Genomic DNA, 16012 nt, shown 5'->3' on the forward strand with positions numbered 1-16012 from the left:
TTATTTTTTTTTAAAAAATTTTTTTAAATTTTTGCAGCAACAAGGTAGTTTTTTTTTTTTCTCTTTTTACAACGGTATCAGGAAAAAATGCACCATAAAACGTATTGTGCAATTTTTCCCGAGTACGCAGATACCTCACATGTGGTGGAAATCAATTGTTTGGGCGCATAGCGGGGCTCAGAAGACAAGGAACGCCATTTGACTTTTCAAACGCACAGACGCGGTGCACTGATCGGCCGCTGCAGGAGGCACGGTCGGATGAGATACAAAAAGCGCTGGGGATACGGAAAAAAAAAAAAAAGTCACGCCAAAAATTGAGCAGGGATGTTGATCCGCGCTCAGCGGGACGCACGGACAGATGCGATACTTTTTTTTCCGTATCCCCGACGCTTTTTGTATTGCATCAGTCCGTGCGTCGCGCCGAGCGCTGATCAGGGATGCACATAATGGATTGGCATCCCTGCTCAATTTTTGGCGTGACTTTTTTTTTCGTATCCCCGATGCTTTTTGTCACGCCAAAAATTGAGCAGGGATGCCGATCCGTTATGTGCATCCCTGATCAGCGCTCGGCGGGACGCACGGACAGATGCGATACAAAAAGCGTCGGGAATACGGGAAAAAAGGTCCCGCCGAAAACTGACCACGGATGCAGATACGTTATCTGCATCCCTGATCAGCGCTCGGCGGGACGCACGGACGCATGAGGTGTAAAAATAGAAAGGGGATAGAGGAAAAAAAAGAAGAAAAAAAAAGTTATACTCACAGTACCCAGAGGTTTAGCAGGAGGAACTAAAGGCAAGGAACAGCTTTACAGCAGCAGCCAGCAGGCAGGAAGTTGGACAGCTCAGCAGAAGACCCAGGAAGAAGGACCCAGCGATGGAGGCAGATGTGATCGGCTGGTGAAGACAGGTAAGAGGACGTCAGGGGGACAGCAGAGGGGGACGGGGACAGCAGAGGGGGACGGGGACAGCAGAGGGGGACAGCAGAGGGGGAGGGAGAGAGCACAGGGGGAGGGGGGAGAGCAGAGGGGGAGATACCGGAGGAGCTGCAGAATAGAGATCACGGGGGAGGCCGGCAGATTGGGATGTCGGGGGGCAGACTGGGATGTCGGGGGGCAGATCGGGATGTCTGGGGGCAGATCGGGATGTCTGGGGGCAGATCGGGATGTCTGAGGGCAGATCGGGATGTCTGAGGGCAGATCGGGATGTCGGGGGGGCAGATCGGGATGGCGGGGGGCAGATCGCAGGGGGCACGGGCAGGGGCCATTATGGGAGCGCGCAGGAGCAAATCACAAGAGCGCGCAGGGGCTTCAAGAGAGCAGGGGAGGAGGGATACCGGAGGAGCTGCAGAATAGAGATGGCGGGGGGCAGATCGGGATGTCGGGGGGGCAGATCGGGATGTCGGGGGGGCAGATCGGGATGTCGGGGGGGGCAGATCGCAGGGGGTATGAGCAGGGGCCATTACGGAAGCGCGCAGGGGCTGCAAGGTGAGCACAATACTCACCGCTCCTGCTCCTGCGACGTGATGTGACAGCAGCGGCAGCAGCAGCGGCGATGGCGTGGTACCACTAGTACCAGCCAGTGCTGCACGCTGCAGACATGTTGGGGGAGGGTCCCCAGACCAGCACAGGCCTGGGGAGGGCGGCCACCGGCAGATCAGACCGCCCCACTGCACACTGATTGGAGCGATTGCGCGTCATAGCACGATCGCTCCAATCAGTGCTGCAGGGGGGGGCCACGGTGTCTGCTTGCTTCCAGCCAATGATCGGAGCTGCTGTAGCCCTGGTCCTAGCTGGATTTTACAAGATCACACTATTTTTGGCATTTTTTTTTGCCGAAAACAGCGTGATCAATGTGATTGGCAGTTCCTATTTGAACAGCCAATCACATCGATCGCCTATAGGGGGTGGCAATGCCACCCCCCCTGGGGTCAAGCAAAGGTCCCCTGCTGTAAGAAACAGCAGGGGACATCATTTGAAAGCCGTTGCTATGGCCACGGCAATCAAATGAAGTTTAGGCAGTAAAATTACGTCCCTGGTCGTTAAGTCACGTTAAAATAGGACGTAATTTTACTGCCCGCGGTCGTGAAGGGGTTAATAAGCACAAATCCACCATCCGCTGTAAACAGACCCCCTTACCCATCTCAGCCCATTTTATTGCCGCAGGCCACACCATACCACAGCTCAGATTCCAAGTACTCGAGCATGTTGACCAACCCCGCCGTGGCGGCAACCGCATCAAAACACTCAGAGAACGCGAGGCGTTCTGGATTCATACTCTCCAAACTCTAGAGCCACTAGGGCTCAATAGGGAATATGAGGCCCCCCCGTTAACACATTTATGGGTTGTATACTTGCATGTCCTCTTGATTGTAATTTCTGGCATTATACTGCTAAGGTTTCAATTTATGAGTAATCCCCTAGTCTCTTTCTCTGGACCTATGTAACTATGGATTTATACTTCCTTCACTTGTTTTGTATAATGATACATCTCTAACCTCTAATCTCCTATATGTCTCCGGCTAGCCTTTAGAATTAACCCCCTGTCTTTTTCTTTCCAGATATCGCACAACTGACCTTCTCCCTTCCCCCACCTCCATCTAGTGGCACATTCCCATTCACACTCTGCAGCAGGTAAATTACCGATACAATGCCCTTTCACCGCATGCCCCTTTACCCAGCCACTGGCCGTCTCATTGTCACGTGCTACTGCACGTCACAGACATGCGCACTCCATGCGTTCCAAACGTGCGTTCCTCTGCACGTTACCGGATGTAACGCGCCTCCCATCACACCACTGACTTCCTTATAATGGCGCCGCACGGCAGTCATCTCCACGCCGCTGCAGCCTCTCTCCTTGCCACTGATGCCAGTTCCGGATCTCCACTGCAGGTAGCGCTGCTGTCCTGCACACTCCAACCACCACCGATTCTTGATATTACCACATCTCTCCATGCTGCTTTGTTTTCCAGGCGTCCTCTCACCTCACATAGTGATCCTGTCACCCCTTCACCTACGGTATGTAGCATCTGCCTCCCTGTTGTCACTAACCATACTTACCAGCTGTGTTCTTCTTCTCCCTCCATCTCTTACCCTTTTTTCCTCTGTTCCCCCTTTGTCTTTCTCTGAACCATTTCTCTTTTCCCTCCTTTTCTCTCCCTCTGTTTCTCCCTCCTTTTCTCTCCCTTTTCTTTTTCTTTCCCTCTTTCTCTTTCCCTCTTCTCTTCTCTCTGTTTCTGTCTCCCTCTTTCCCTCACTCTCTTTCTCTCCCTCTCTTTCTCTCCCTTTCTTTTTCTCCCTCTCTTTCTCTATTTCTCTCCCTCTCTTTCTCTCTCTCTCTTTCTCTCCCTTTCTTTCCCTCCCTCCCTTTTTCTTTCTCTCTCTCTCTCTTTCTCTTTCCTTTTCTTTCTCTCTCTCTCCTCCCTGCTTCTTTCTTCTCCACCCACCTTGGTACTGATACCAGCTCCGGCTGTCTGGTTCGTATACCAGCTGCGGCTGTCTGCTTTTACCTTTGTCACCTGACCATTATTATCTCCTGTGGTACGCAAGTTTGTTATTATGCCTGTACTAATTATCTCTCTCTCCATGTGATTAAGAGCATACTCTGCAAAAACATGTGGAACCTTACCTTTATTTGCAAACCTCCGGTTGTCCTTCGAGACCCGTGTTTCCTTACTCTGACCAGTGATGTACGTTCCGCAGTATGTTTTCATGTATATTTGTATTATCCTGTACATAATCTGTGTATCACCTGTGTTTAATGCACTCATTATTGTTATTGTCTTCACACCTTTTCAGGCAACAACCTTGAGAAAGGCTCTATGCCGAAACGTTGGTGCTGTTGTTCTGCTTAGGTTCCTTTTGCAGTGTATTAGTCAATAAATTCACTTTTGCATAATTCCCCCTTTGTCTTCATTTTGAGTGCTGGGATTTACTTTACTATATGATTCTTTATCCCCAAAGCACCTCTAGTATATGTGGTAGAGCCTGTAATTCCTATATATTAATGCTACACAGGGGACGCTCAACCCCAACTTTATGTCTGTCTAGCATGGATGGGCTGGAGAGGAGGAGGTGGGGGAGGAGGAGGTGGGGGAGTAGGAGGTAAGTCAGCATGAGGAGAGGATGGGTATTGTTCCTCTTGGTGGGGAAACAGAACCTTTGCCTGTTTGCAGCTTGGCCCACATGTCACAGTTCATGTGTAAGTGTCTGTGCCAAGACCCTCGCGTGATACACATTTTATCCAACAATCTATACTGGTTCGCCACCTTTCTGGACTCACAGTACAAGGGGAAATTTCCTTCTCTCCTTTTGGAGTCACCAAAGAGTTGCACAATGGAATCCTTCAAGATTGTCATTGTAGATCAGTTGTTGAAAACTTCACCCTCAGACAAGGCTGGCGGCCTTTTCAATAAACCAGCACATCAGCAAGGGCTATCTATGCCTGTAACAATGCCAAGGAGGGAGAAGTTGCACAAAATGGTCAAGGGGTACTTTAGTGACCATACCTGCGTCCTTTCTGATGCTACAGTTCCCTTTAATTATTGGGTGTCCAAGCTGAACACTCTACCTGACCTCTCCATATACACCTTGGAGGTGCTGGCCTGCCGGGCTGCTAGTGTGATGTCAGAGCATGTTTTCAGTTATGCTGGGGCTATCATTACTGATAGACACACACGTCTCTCCATATAAAATGCAGACAGACTTACTCTGATTAAATTCAACAAGAACTTGAGTTCTCCACAGTTTGTAATCCCTCCAGATGAGAGCAAGCCAAACTAAATTGCACCAAAATGTTGATTTTGACTACTGCTGGTAACGTTCACCCCTTCCCATTTAAAGCCCTTTCCTTCCTGCATCAACCATGATTTAGCCCATAGGGCTAATTTTTGTAAACACTATGCACATTGTGCTGTGGTGGACAAACCAGGACAGTACTCCTACTCCAGCATAACTATTATTTGTCATTAAGGGTCCTTGTGATGGTGACTCCCTGCATTAACCATCACTCAGGCCATAGGGCTAATTTTTGTAAGCAATGCACCTTGTGCACTGGACATACAAGGACAGTAGTCCTACCAAACTAATATTTGTCATTGGAGACCCTTGTCATGGGTTGTCCCACATTGTGACTGAGATAGGGGATACATATTCTATAGCAATTTACAATGACTGTTGATCAACAACTGATAGCCCTCTGAAAACTTGAATTGAGGGTCACAACTACTACACTAGTCCTACGTAGATAATGTTTGTCATGGGAGATCCTTGTCATGGTTTCTTGCTGCATCTATGACACAGCCCTCAGGAATAAATTTTAGAAATCCGATGCACATTCTGCAGTGGCCCAAGTACTAGAGTATCAACAAGTCTTCTCTTTCTATGTAATATGGGGAATATTGTCAATAAATATCTCTGAGCCATTTGGAGGACCTTCTCCAACTCATCCTGGAGGAGGGGCACCATATGTCCTTTGTCTATTCACTTGCCCAAGTGATATTTGAGCTCGACATGCAGTTGACTAGTGCAGCTTTATTTTTTTTGTTGGAAGAGTTCAGCCAAATCTGAGGCTCGCAGGCTCCAGTCACTGCTCCCTTGTTCTACTCCATGTCTCTTGCCCTTCTTCTCTGTAGTCTCTACCCTTAAATGAGTTAAATGAGTGAGTGAGGGCCCTACGATATGAATAAGTGAGGGCACTCTCAAATGTACAGAAGAGGTCCTTCCAAACGTATGTTACAGGGCCACTCGAGGGCTCTTATCAAAATCAGGTTTCCTGACACCTGTAAGCCTTCTGAAAACTTGCATTGAGGGCAGCAGAATGATATGGAGGAGGAAGAGGAGGGTGAAGCCCAATGTCACAATGGGCGCATTGTAAACTGCTATGGCATATGTATTCCACTATCTGAGTCTCATGGAGGGAGGCCTCTCCCAAATGTATAGACACAGGCCCTCTCAAACATATGTTACTGCACCACCTCAGGGCACTCACCAAAGTCAAGTTTCCTGACACCGTCGGGTCCTCTGAAAACTTGAATTTAAGGCCACAGAATGACATGGAGGTGGAGGAGAAGGAGGGTAAAGCTCACTGCTACAATGGTCACATTGTAAACTGCAATGGAATATGTATTCCACTATCTGAGTTGCAATGAGGGAAGTTACCACCCAAATGTATAAGTAACAGCAGTCCCTTCAAAATGTATGTTACAGTACCACTTGAGGCCCCTCAGGTCAAAGATCAAGATATCAATGGGCACGTTCTAGCTGGCCTTGTAAAGTGCTGGGGAATAGCTAACTAGAAATCATGTATGACAGAGGGACCTACAAAATGTATAAGTCAGGGCACTCCTAATTCTAAAAGTAAAAAAAGCCAAAACACTACATATGAACAAACGCTAAAGGGATATTTTTTCCCCTCTGGTTTGTTTAACCTTATATAAAAGTGATTATGCATGAAAAAACTGTTTCTTAACCATTTTGGCCTGTAAAATGCAATTTAGGTTAGGTTTGTTAAGTGTTCTTGTACATCTGTAAAAGTGGCGTAATACTGTGACATCCTTATTTCCAGAAACCATATGTGAGTCAGAAATGCATGCAGGCATATTCTCCAGGCTCTCCCCATTCAGTTTCATACCTTCCCATCCATTTCAGCCTTTTTCTCAGGACCCCAGACCTTTTTGTTGGGTCCAGCAAAAAATTACTCTCATTTCCCACTGACTTGCATTGTACTTGCTATTCGGAATGAATACGTGAGTATTACAAAGTATTTGTTATGAGCATAGCGATTACGAATATTACGGTACTCGCTCATCTCTACTTGCAATGCAAGAAAGTCCGGATAGTGGACAAGCAGTTTTAATCAAGTTTAAAAGAAATTCAAACAGTTCTGCAGGGTGCATCAGTGTCAGCACAAATTATTTGAATGAATTGAAACGCTATTGCAAATGGAGACCCAGGAGGACCCCACTGCTGACACAGAAATATACAAAAGCTAAACTGCACTTTGCCAAAATGTACGTCTGTAAGCCAAAATCCTTCTGGGAAAGTATTTTGTGGACAGATGACACCGATATTGAGCTTTTTGGTAAAGTACATAATTCAACTGCTTACCGAAAATGGAATGTGGCTTACAATAAAAAACACAGTACCTACAGTCAATTATGGTGGCGGTTCAAAGATGTTTTGGGGTTGTTTTGCTGCCTCTGGCACTGGTAAATTGACCGTGTGCACGGCATTATGAAATCTGAGGATTACCAAAGGATTTTGGGTCACAGTGTAATGCCAAGTGTCTGAAAGCTTGGATTGCATCTTAGGTCGTAGATCTTCTAGCAAAACAATGAGCCCAAAAATTCCTTAAGAAGCTCCCAGAAATGGATGGAAACAAAGCGCTGGAGAGTTTTGAAGCGGCCAGTCCATATCTAAATCCCATTGAACACCTCTGGAGAGATCTAAAATTGCTTGTGGGTGAAGGTACCTTTCAAATATGCAGTTTGCAAAAGAAGAGTTGTCCAAAATTTCAGATGAGAGGGGTAAGAAGCTTGTTGATGGTTATAGGAAGGGATGGATTGCAGTAACCAAATATTAAGTTGAGGGTGCCAACAATTTTGTTTGGCCAATTTTTTTTAGTTTTCTGTTAAATTATGTCCAATTTGACTTTTCTCTCTGGCTTTTTTTTTCATGTACCAATACACAGAAAGAAAATAAATATATGTTGAACAAAATGTGTAATTGTGATAATTTTCTGTGAAAAATCCTTCATTTTCTGGAACAATTTCAAAAGGGTCAACACTCTCGGCCATGACTATGTGTATATTAATTTCTGCTTTTGGCGTGCATACTCAATGCTGAATAAATCAAGCTGTTTGGAAAATGTTGTTTCCATTTTTTTCATAATTTGCATACCAACATGTTTATCCATCTTGTGATTTCCATAATTCCATGACTTTTCCTTCTTGGTGTTGCAAATTCAATGTTGAGGAATGTATATATTAAAACATAAATATGAAAACATACAAAAACAGTTTATTTAAAACTCTTATTTGCAAAAACATTGTAAAAGTATGGCATTTTAGTGATGACTATACAGAAAAAAAATATATTATAAAAGAGCTTGTATTTTATTGCTTATTGAAAAAAGTCACATTTTATTTGGAGCTAACACAGCAAAATGCACTTCCCTGTCTCAAACTCACAACAGCTTTGTCTATGTTGAAATAGTTGTTTTGCTACGTACACTTACAATTGGAGAAGAAGGATTGTACAAGACCAAGGAAGAGGGCACTTTTGTTGCATGATGAATGATATAATGTGTTGTTGATCTTCAATATTATTGAATAAAGAACAGAATGCATGACAACTCACGGTTTAATTAATACAATATATTACAAAGGACCCACACACCTTTAGTATTAAAATAAAATGCAGGTGCATGCAAATTTGATTATTTAATATATGAATTCCTTTGTTTATAAAACAAATTTTAAATGCCTTATTATGTTGTTCTGAACTAAGAAAATCAGTCAGACATCAGTCAGAGAAGGAGTAAATATTGTTTGTCGTTGTGGAAGACGTTGGTACATATCATTGACAACCTATTATTATTATTATTATTATTATTATTTATTTATAGAGCACCATTGATTCCATGGTGCTGTACATGAGAAGGGGTTACATACAGAATACATATACAAGTTACAATAGACAGACTAGTACAGAGGGAAGAGGACCCTGCCCTTGCGGGCTTACATTCTAAAGGATTTTGGGGAGGAGACAGTAGGTGGGGTGTAGGTGGGGCGGCAACTCCGCAGGGTGGTGGGGCGGCGGCTCCGCAGGGTGGTGGGGCGGCGGCTTCGCAGGGTGGTGGGGCGGCAGCTCCGCACTGTGGTCGGGCAGCAGCTCCGCATGGTGGTGGGGTGGCATCTCTGCACGGTGGTGGGGCGGCAGCTCCGCACGGTGGTGGGGCGGTGGGGGTCATTGAAGATTATAGGCATTTCTGAACAGATGAGTTTTCAAGTTCCGTTTGAAGTTTGCAAGTGTAGTAGATAGTCTGACACGTTGAGGCAGCAAGTTCCAGAAGACTGGGGATGCTCGGGAGAAGTCTTGGAGGTGGTTGCATGAGGAACGAATGAGAGAGGAGGAGAGAAGGAGATCTTGAGAGGACTGGAGTTTACGTTTTGGAGTGTAGCGAGAGATTAGTTCAGAGATATACAGAGGAGGCAGATTATGGATGGCTTTGTAGGTCAGTGTTAGTAGTTTGAATTGGATACGATGGAAGATTGGGAACCAATGGAGGGATTTGCAGAGAGGAGAAGCGGGGTGGTATTGAGGAGAGAGGTGGATCATTCGGGCAGCAGAATTAAGGATGGACTGGAGAGGGGCAAGCGTGTTAGAAGGAAGACCACAGAGGAGGATGTTGCAGTAATCGAGGCGGGAGATTATGAGGGTGTGCGCTAGCATTTTTGTAGATTGAGAATTGAGGAAAGGACGGATTCTGGAAATATTTTTGAGTTGAAGATGGCAGGAGGTGGTGAGGGATTCAATGTGTGGTATGAAGGACAAGGCAGAGTCAAAGGCAATCCGAGGCACCGAACTTTGGGTACTGGGGAGAGCGTTATGTTATTTATTGTGATAGGTAGATCAGGTAGAGAGTATAGGTGAGATGGAGGAAAGATGATCAGTTCAGTTTTGGCCACATTGAGCTTTAGGAAGCGAGAGGAGAAGAAGGAAGATATAACCGATAGGCACTCTGGGATTCTGGACAGCAGAGATGGGACGTCTGGGCCAGAGAGGTAGATCTGATTGTCATCGGCATATAGGTGGTACTGGAAGCCATGGAACTTTATGAGTTGTCCCAGGCCAAATGTATAGATGGAAGAGAGTAAGGATCCCAGGACAGAGTCTTGAGGGACGCCAACAGAGAAATGGCAGGATGAAGAGGTTGTGTGGGAGTGGGAGACACTAAAAGTGCGGTTGGAAAGGTATGAAGAGATCCAAGAGAGGGCGAGGTCTCTGACACCAAGGGAAGAGAGGATCTGTAGTAGGAGGGAGTGGTCGACAGTTTCAAAGGCTGAGGACAGGTTTAGAAGTAGGAGTATAGAGAAGTGGTTGTTAGCTTTGGCAGTAAGAAAGTCATTTGTGATTTTAGTCAGGGCAGTTTCAGTGGAATGATGTGGACGGAAGCCGGACTGTAGGTTGTCAAAGTGAGAGTTAGAGGAGAAGTGGGAGGAAAGTTCAGCATGGACGTGCTGTTCCAGGAGTTTTGATATTAATGATATTACAACTAGAGATGAGCGAACCGGTCGCGGTTCGGCTCGAGTTCGGTTCGGTTCATATCAGTATATGCAAGGGAACGTCAATGCCATTACTGTGCAACTTGAGCCCTGCTCATTTTAGGCTTCCAATCTGGATAAATTGCCAGAGCTCACCACGTACGCCTTGGGGATCTTGTTGTGTCCCGCAGCCAGCGTTTTCTTGGAACGTGTCCTCAGTGCTGCTGGGGGTGTGCTGACAGCTAAGCACACGCATCTGTCCACTGACAATGTGGACAGACTAACGTTAACCAAGATGAACAAGTCATGGCTCTCAGAGGACTTTTCTTTCCCTGGCTCATCCAGGGGAGGTGAAAGGCACGCGTATTTTTGAGAGTGCTTCATGCAAAGCATCTTTTTCATCTTGAAAATGGGGGTCAACTGATGCCAGCCAAGTGGGGTGTGGGTGGCCCAATTAGTGGAAACGAGGGAGACTGTGGTTGGAGTCCCCTCGCTTTTGAAAAAAGAACCAAGATGAACAAGTCATGGCTCTCAGAGGACTTTTCTTCCCCTGGGTCATCCAGGGGAGGTGAAAGGCACGCGTATTTTTTAGAGTGCTTCATGCAAAGCATCTTTTTTATCTTGAAAATGGGGGTCAACTGATGCCAGTCAAGTGGGGTGTGTGTGGCCCAATTAGTGGAAACGAGGGAGACTGTGGTTGGAGTCCCCTCGCTTTTGAAAAAAGAACCAAGATGAACAAGTCATGGCTCTCAGAGGACTTTTCTTCCCCTGGCTCATCCAGGGGAGGTGAAAGGCATGCGTATTTTTGAGAGTGCTTCATGCAAAGCATCTTTTTCATCTTGAAATTGGGGGTCAAGTGATGCCAGTCAAGTGGGGTGTGTGTGGCCCAATTAGTGGAAATGAGGGAGATTGTGGTTGGAGTCCCCTTGCTTTTGAAAAAAGAACCAAGATGAACAAGTCATGGCTCTCAGAGGACTTTTCTTCCCCTGGCTCATCCAGGGGAGGTGAAAGGCACGCATATTTTTGAGAGTGCTTCATGCAAAGCATCTTTTTCATCTTGAAAATGGAGGTCAACTGATGCCAGTCAAGTGGGGTATGTGTGGCCCAATTAGTGGAAATGAGGGAGACTGTGGTTGGAGTCCCCTCGCTTTTGAAAAAAGAACCAAGATGAACAAGTCATGGCTCTCAGAGGACTTTTCTTCCCCTGGCTCATCCAGGGGAGGTGAAAGGCATGCGTATTTTTGAGAGTGCTTCATGCAAAGCATCTTTTTCATCTTGAAATTGGGGGTCAAGTGATGCCAGTCAAGTGGGGTGTGTGTGGCCCAATTAGTGGAAATGAGGGAGACTGTGGTTGGAGTCCCCTTGCTTTTGAAAAAAGAACCAAGATGAACAAGTCATGGCTCTCAGAGGACTTTTCTTCCCCTGGCTCATCCAGGGGAGGTGAAAGGCATGCATATTTTTGAGAGTGCTTCATGCAAAGCATCTTTTTCATCTTGAAAATGGAGGTCAACTGATGCCAGTCAAGTGGGGTATGTGTGGCCCAATTAGTGGAAACGAGGGAGACTGTGGTTGGAGTCCCCTCGCTTTTGAAAAAAGAACCAAGATGAACAAGTCATGGCTCTCAGAGGACTTTTCTTCCCCTGGCTCATCCAGGGGAGGTGAAAGGCATGCGTATTTTTGAGAGTGCTTCATGCAAAGCATCTTTTTCATCTTGAAAATGGGGGTCAACTGATGCCAGTCAAGTGGGGTGTGTGTGGCCCAATTAGTGGAAACGAGGGAGACTGTGGTTGGAGTCCCCTTGCTGTGTTTTACATGCTTTTAGAAGGGCATGACATGGCTTAGAGCTTGACTTTCAGCATCTGCAAACTGTTGGCTACCAAAATGCTTCCTTTCCAACCTTTTTAACCGAGGATTTTCGAGACCTTATGCCCATTGCAGTGCCCCAAGAGCCGATGCCCAGGCGCCACTCCTTCTCCAACAAAGGCGTCCACGCGCTACACCAGCATGTCGCACCAAACATCACCGCTTCTTTGAGAAACTGTGTGACAGGGTGCATTTCACCACAGATACTTCGCCCAGTAAGTATGGACAGGGGCGTTACATGTCGCTGACTGGGCAATGGGTTACTATGGGGAGAGATGGAGAAGGGTCTGCTGTACAAGTCTTGCTGTCCCCACGAGTTGTATCAATCCTTCCTCTGTATGTAGAAGTTAATACACTGCTTCTGCCTCCTCAACCTTGTGTGGGTCCTTCACCTCGGCCCAAACCTTGTGTGGTCAGGGCACCCTTCCTTGTAATTGCGCACAAGGAAAACCACACACCTCCTTACTATGCTGGCAGCAGAGCTCTATGCCATCATGCGGTCATACATTACTTTGAAATGTATAGGAAATGTGAGTCACACCGATGAGAAGTTGTGGACGGTTAGCTCTGGAGACCAAGATTCATCAATGGTTGTCTCCACTCAACCAGCAGCCAGGGAAGGCCGGGTGTGACAATGGGTGCGGCCCTTCGCCGTGACATTGTGACACATGTGCCTTGTGTGGTTCATGTGTTGAATCTAATTCTCCAGCAATTTTTAAAACACCATCCCGGCCTACATGGCCTTGTGCAGCGGGTACGCTCGCTATGTGCTCACTTCCATCGTTCGCACACAGCAGCTCAACAACTTTCGTCGCTCCAGAAGTCTTTAGGTCTGGTAGTTAAACGCCTGAAATGCGATGTGCCGACACACAGGAATTTGAATCTGCACATGTTGCAGCGTTTGTGGCAGCACCGCCGAACCCTGCTGCAATATGTTCTGACATATAACCTGGCCTAACTTGATCCAGAGGTGGTGCAGATCACGCTGCTGGAGTGGTGTCAGATCAAGGACCTATGCACCCTTCTACACAGTTTACAAATGTCGACGAAGATGTTTAGCACTGGCAATGCCATTCTCAGCGTGACAATTCTGGTCATCTACATGATGGAGCACACTGTAAGCATTATTCGGAGTCAGGTGTTGGGACAAGAGGAAGGGGAGGAAGTACAGGAGGAGTCATATGCGGAAGGGATAACAAGATCTACGAGGTCCAGATGGTCATCGGCTCCTAGGCGGCAGTGTGAGGAAAAAGTTAACCTTTTTCACTGGCTTAGAAAATAATAGAAATTCATTCTCCCTTGCAAGACCGAACCAGACTTATTTACGTAATAAACTATGAGACCAACTTCAAGGACGCAGAATGTTTTGACTTAGAGACGACTGAAAAACATTCTTGTTATGGAAGAAGAAACGTCATAGACTGTTATGGGAGTATAAGTCATTATATTAATTTCTCTTGCTGGGAATATGCAATCCACGCCTTAATGAATGTAGATTAATGAATATGTATGTTGCATAGTTACGCCCTAATCAACTTTGTATAACTTTGTAATGTAAACAATACCAATACACTTTCTACTCGGAGCCGCACATCTCCAGTCTTATGTGTATAATGGCGTCCGCTTGTTTTCATTGAGACGGAGTAGCAGAGGGGGGGGTCACCGGTACCCTCTCTGCATTCGGACATCGCTGGCAACAGCTGTGACCGTTAGGTCAACCTAACATTATCTGGCGCCCGAAAAGCAGGGACCCGTGTTTCTAATCCCAGGACGCAGTGGACTGTCTTGCCATTCAGAGGAGGAGTGGACCAGACGTGGGGACCAGAAACACCTGGCCAGGTAAGAGTTGAACCTTATTCTTCTCTTTATGCTCCCCACATCTGATCTCCCCTCTCCTCAACGCGCAATAGGTACACTGTGAGTAGATACTGGGTTATTGGCGGGTTTCTACTGAACTCTGAGAGAGCCTTGCCAGCTGATGTTTTCTGTGCCTTGTTTGGTTGTTTGCTTGTTTGTTTCTCTGTGTTTCTCTGCCTCTCCGTGTGTCGCGTGTCTGCTCTCCTGCGCTTTACTTCTGTGCTGTTGTCCTTGTTGGTTGTCATAGATCCCATACATCGGTGAGTGTTGAAAGGGAATAGTGTACCTGCTCTGTCCAATGGATGTGATATTCACTGCCCTAGTGTTAGTGGGAATAGCCCTGTTTGCCATTGCTATCGGATATAGAGTGTACCTTTGGTACAAGAAGGGTAACCCAGCACCATTCAACATACTCAGCCCCCTCTGAAGTTAGGACACCACCTTTCAGTAGGAATACAGATCAAGAATCAGTCTTTGGGTACTTCCAGGAAAGGTGGTTCTAGACCTCACCTTAGGTAGGAATACAAAAGGAGTTAGTCTCTGAGTATCTCCAGGATAGGTAGGTTTAGTCCAAAGGACGTTCAAGGGTCTAAAAGTTGAAGAAGATAGAAGAAGAAGAATGGGGCAAGGAATATCAAAAGACAGAAGAGCTGGATGCACCCTGCAACATCTCATTACGTGTTATCATGGCAAAAGAACAGCCAGTCAGTCCAAGGAAGTTTTTAAGACATTTGGATTGAAGGGGAAGGATCAATTGGACCCCAACAAATGGGACACAATAAGAGCTACTAGAGCAGGAGTGATAGCAGATAAATCATGGACTAAACTAGTCAGAACTCTTTCTGACATGGCAAAAACAGCCCACGATCAAGGTTGGATATACCATGAAGAATCAGACACATGGGAAGAAGCTGGGAAGCAGACTAATAAGGATCAACAGCCTCCTCTGTACCTGTCAGCTACTCCTGGAACAACTCCAAAAATAGCAGGATCTCCGGAATGGACCTGCACAAACTGTAGCCAACAAAATCCGGACTGGAATGAAACATGCCTAGCCTGTGGAGCCCCACAGCACAAGCTACAAGCCACAGCACCAGTGCCTCTTTATCCCGTAGTGGAAAGAAGAGTCCTGATAAGACCACCTGTTAATCCACAAAACCCAGATGCTCCGAGAGATGCAGTTCCTCGTACGTATGATGACTACGTACCCTGGACGCCAGCCGAGCAGATGGCTTTCCTGAAAAATGCTCCAGACCCGACTAGAAACCCAGTCAGTTTTTCACGTTACCTGAACCAAATACAGGTCTCCTACAGAAGCACTTGGTTGGACATGGAAGGTTTGTGTAGAGTTAAAATGTCTCCCGAACCGTATGCCAAACTCACTGCCCACCTGACAGGACATGTTCCGGACAATACCCGTAATGTGGAATCGGGCCAAGATTTCATGATAAGACTCAATCTCTTCTGCGCCCAGGAGCAAAGAACTAAGGGCACAATGGGACCAGTGCATCAAGGTCCTGTGGAGAATGTCAGCTCATTTTACTACAGATTGATGCAGTCATTCGCAGATGAAGGGCTGGACTTACAAGCGGGTGCGATACGTCGCCTGATGGTAAGATCCTTCATGGATGGAATACATGTACCTCTGGCAGAAAGATTGAAAGCGTGCTGCCCAGAATGGAGAAACATGGAAGACATAGATCTTCTAGTCAACAAAGCAAGTGGCTTAGAAACCGACGCAAAGGATAAAAGGAGCAACAAGAAAGTTGTCATAGCAGCAGTGGACGGTCAGCCAGAAGGTACAAGAAGGAAGGCACTGACCTGCTACTATTGTGGGAGTCAGAGGACATGTGATCAGAGACTGTAGAAAGAAGAAGAGGGACACTCAAAACCAACCCGAGAGTAAGGAGGAGAAGACTGCCTGACTTGCGGTAGCACGGGATAGGGATGCCAGAGGTCCATTTATACACGTCCCCCTTCACATTGGCAACAAGGAAATAAGAGCTTTGGTGGACTCAGGAGCCTCACG

The sequence above is a fragment of the Anomaloglossus baeobatrachus genome, chromosome 1 (assembly GCF_048569485.1).
Source record: "Anomaloglossus baeobatrachus isolate aAnoBae1 chromosome 1, aAnoBae1.hap1, whole genome shotgun sequence".
Lineage (NCBI taxonomy): Eukaryota > Metazoa > Chordata > Amphibia > Anura > Aromobatidae > Anomaloglossus > Anomaloglossus baeobatrachus.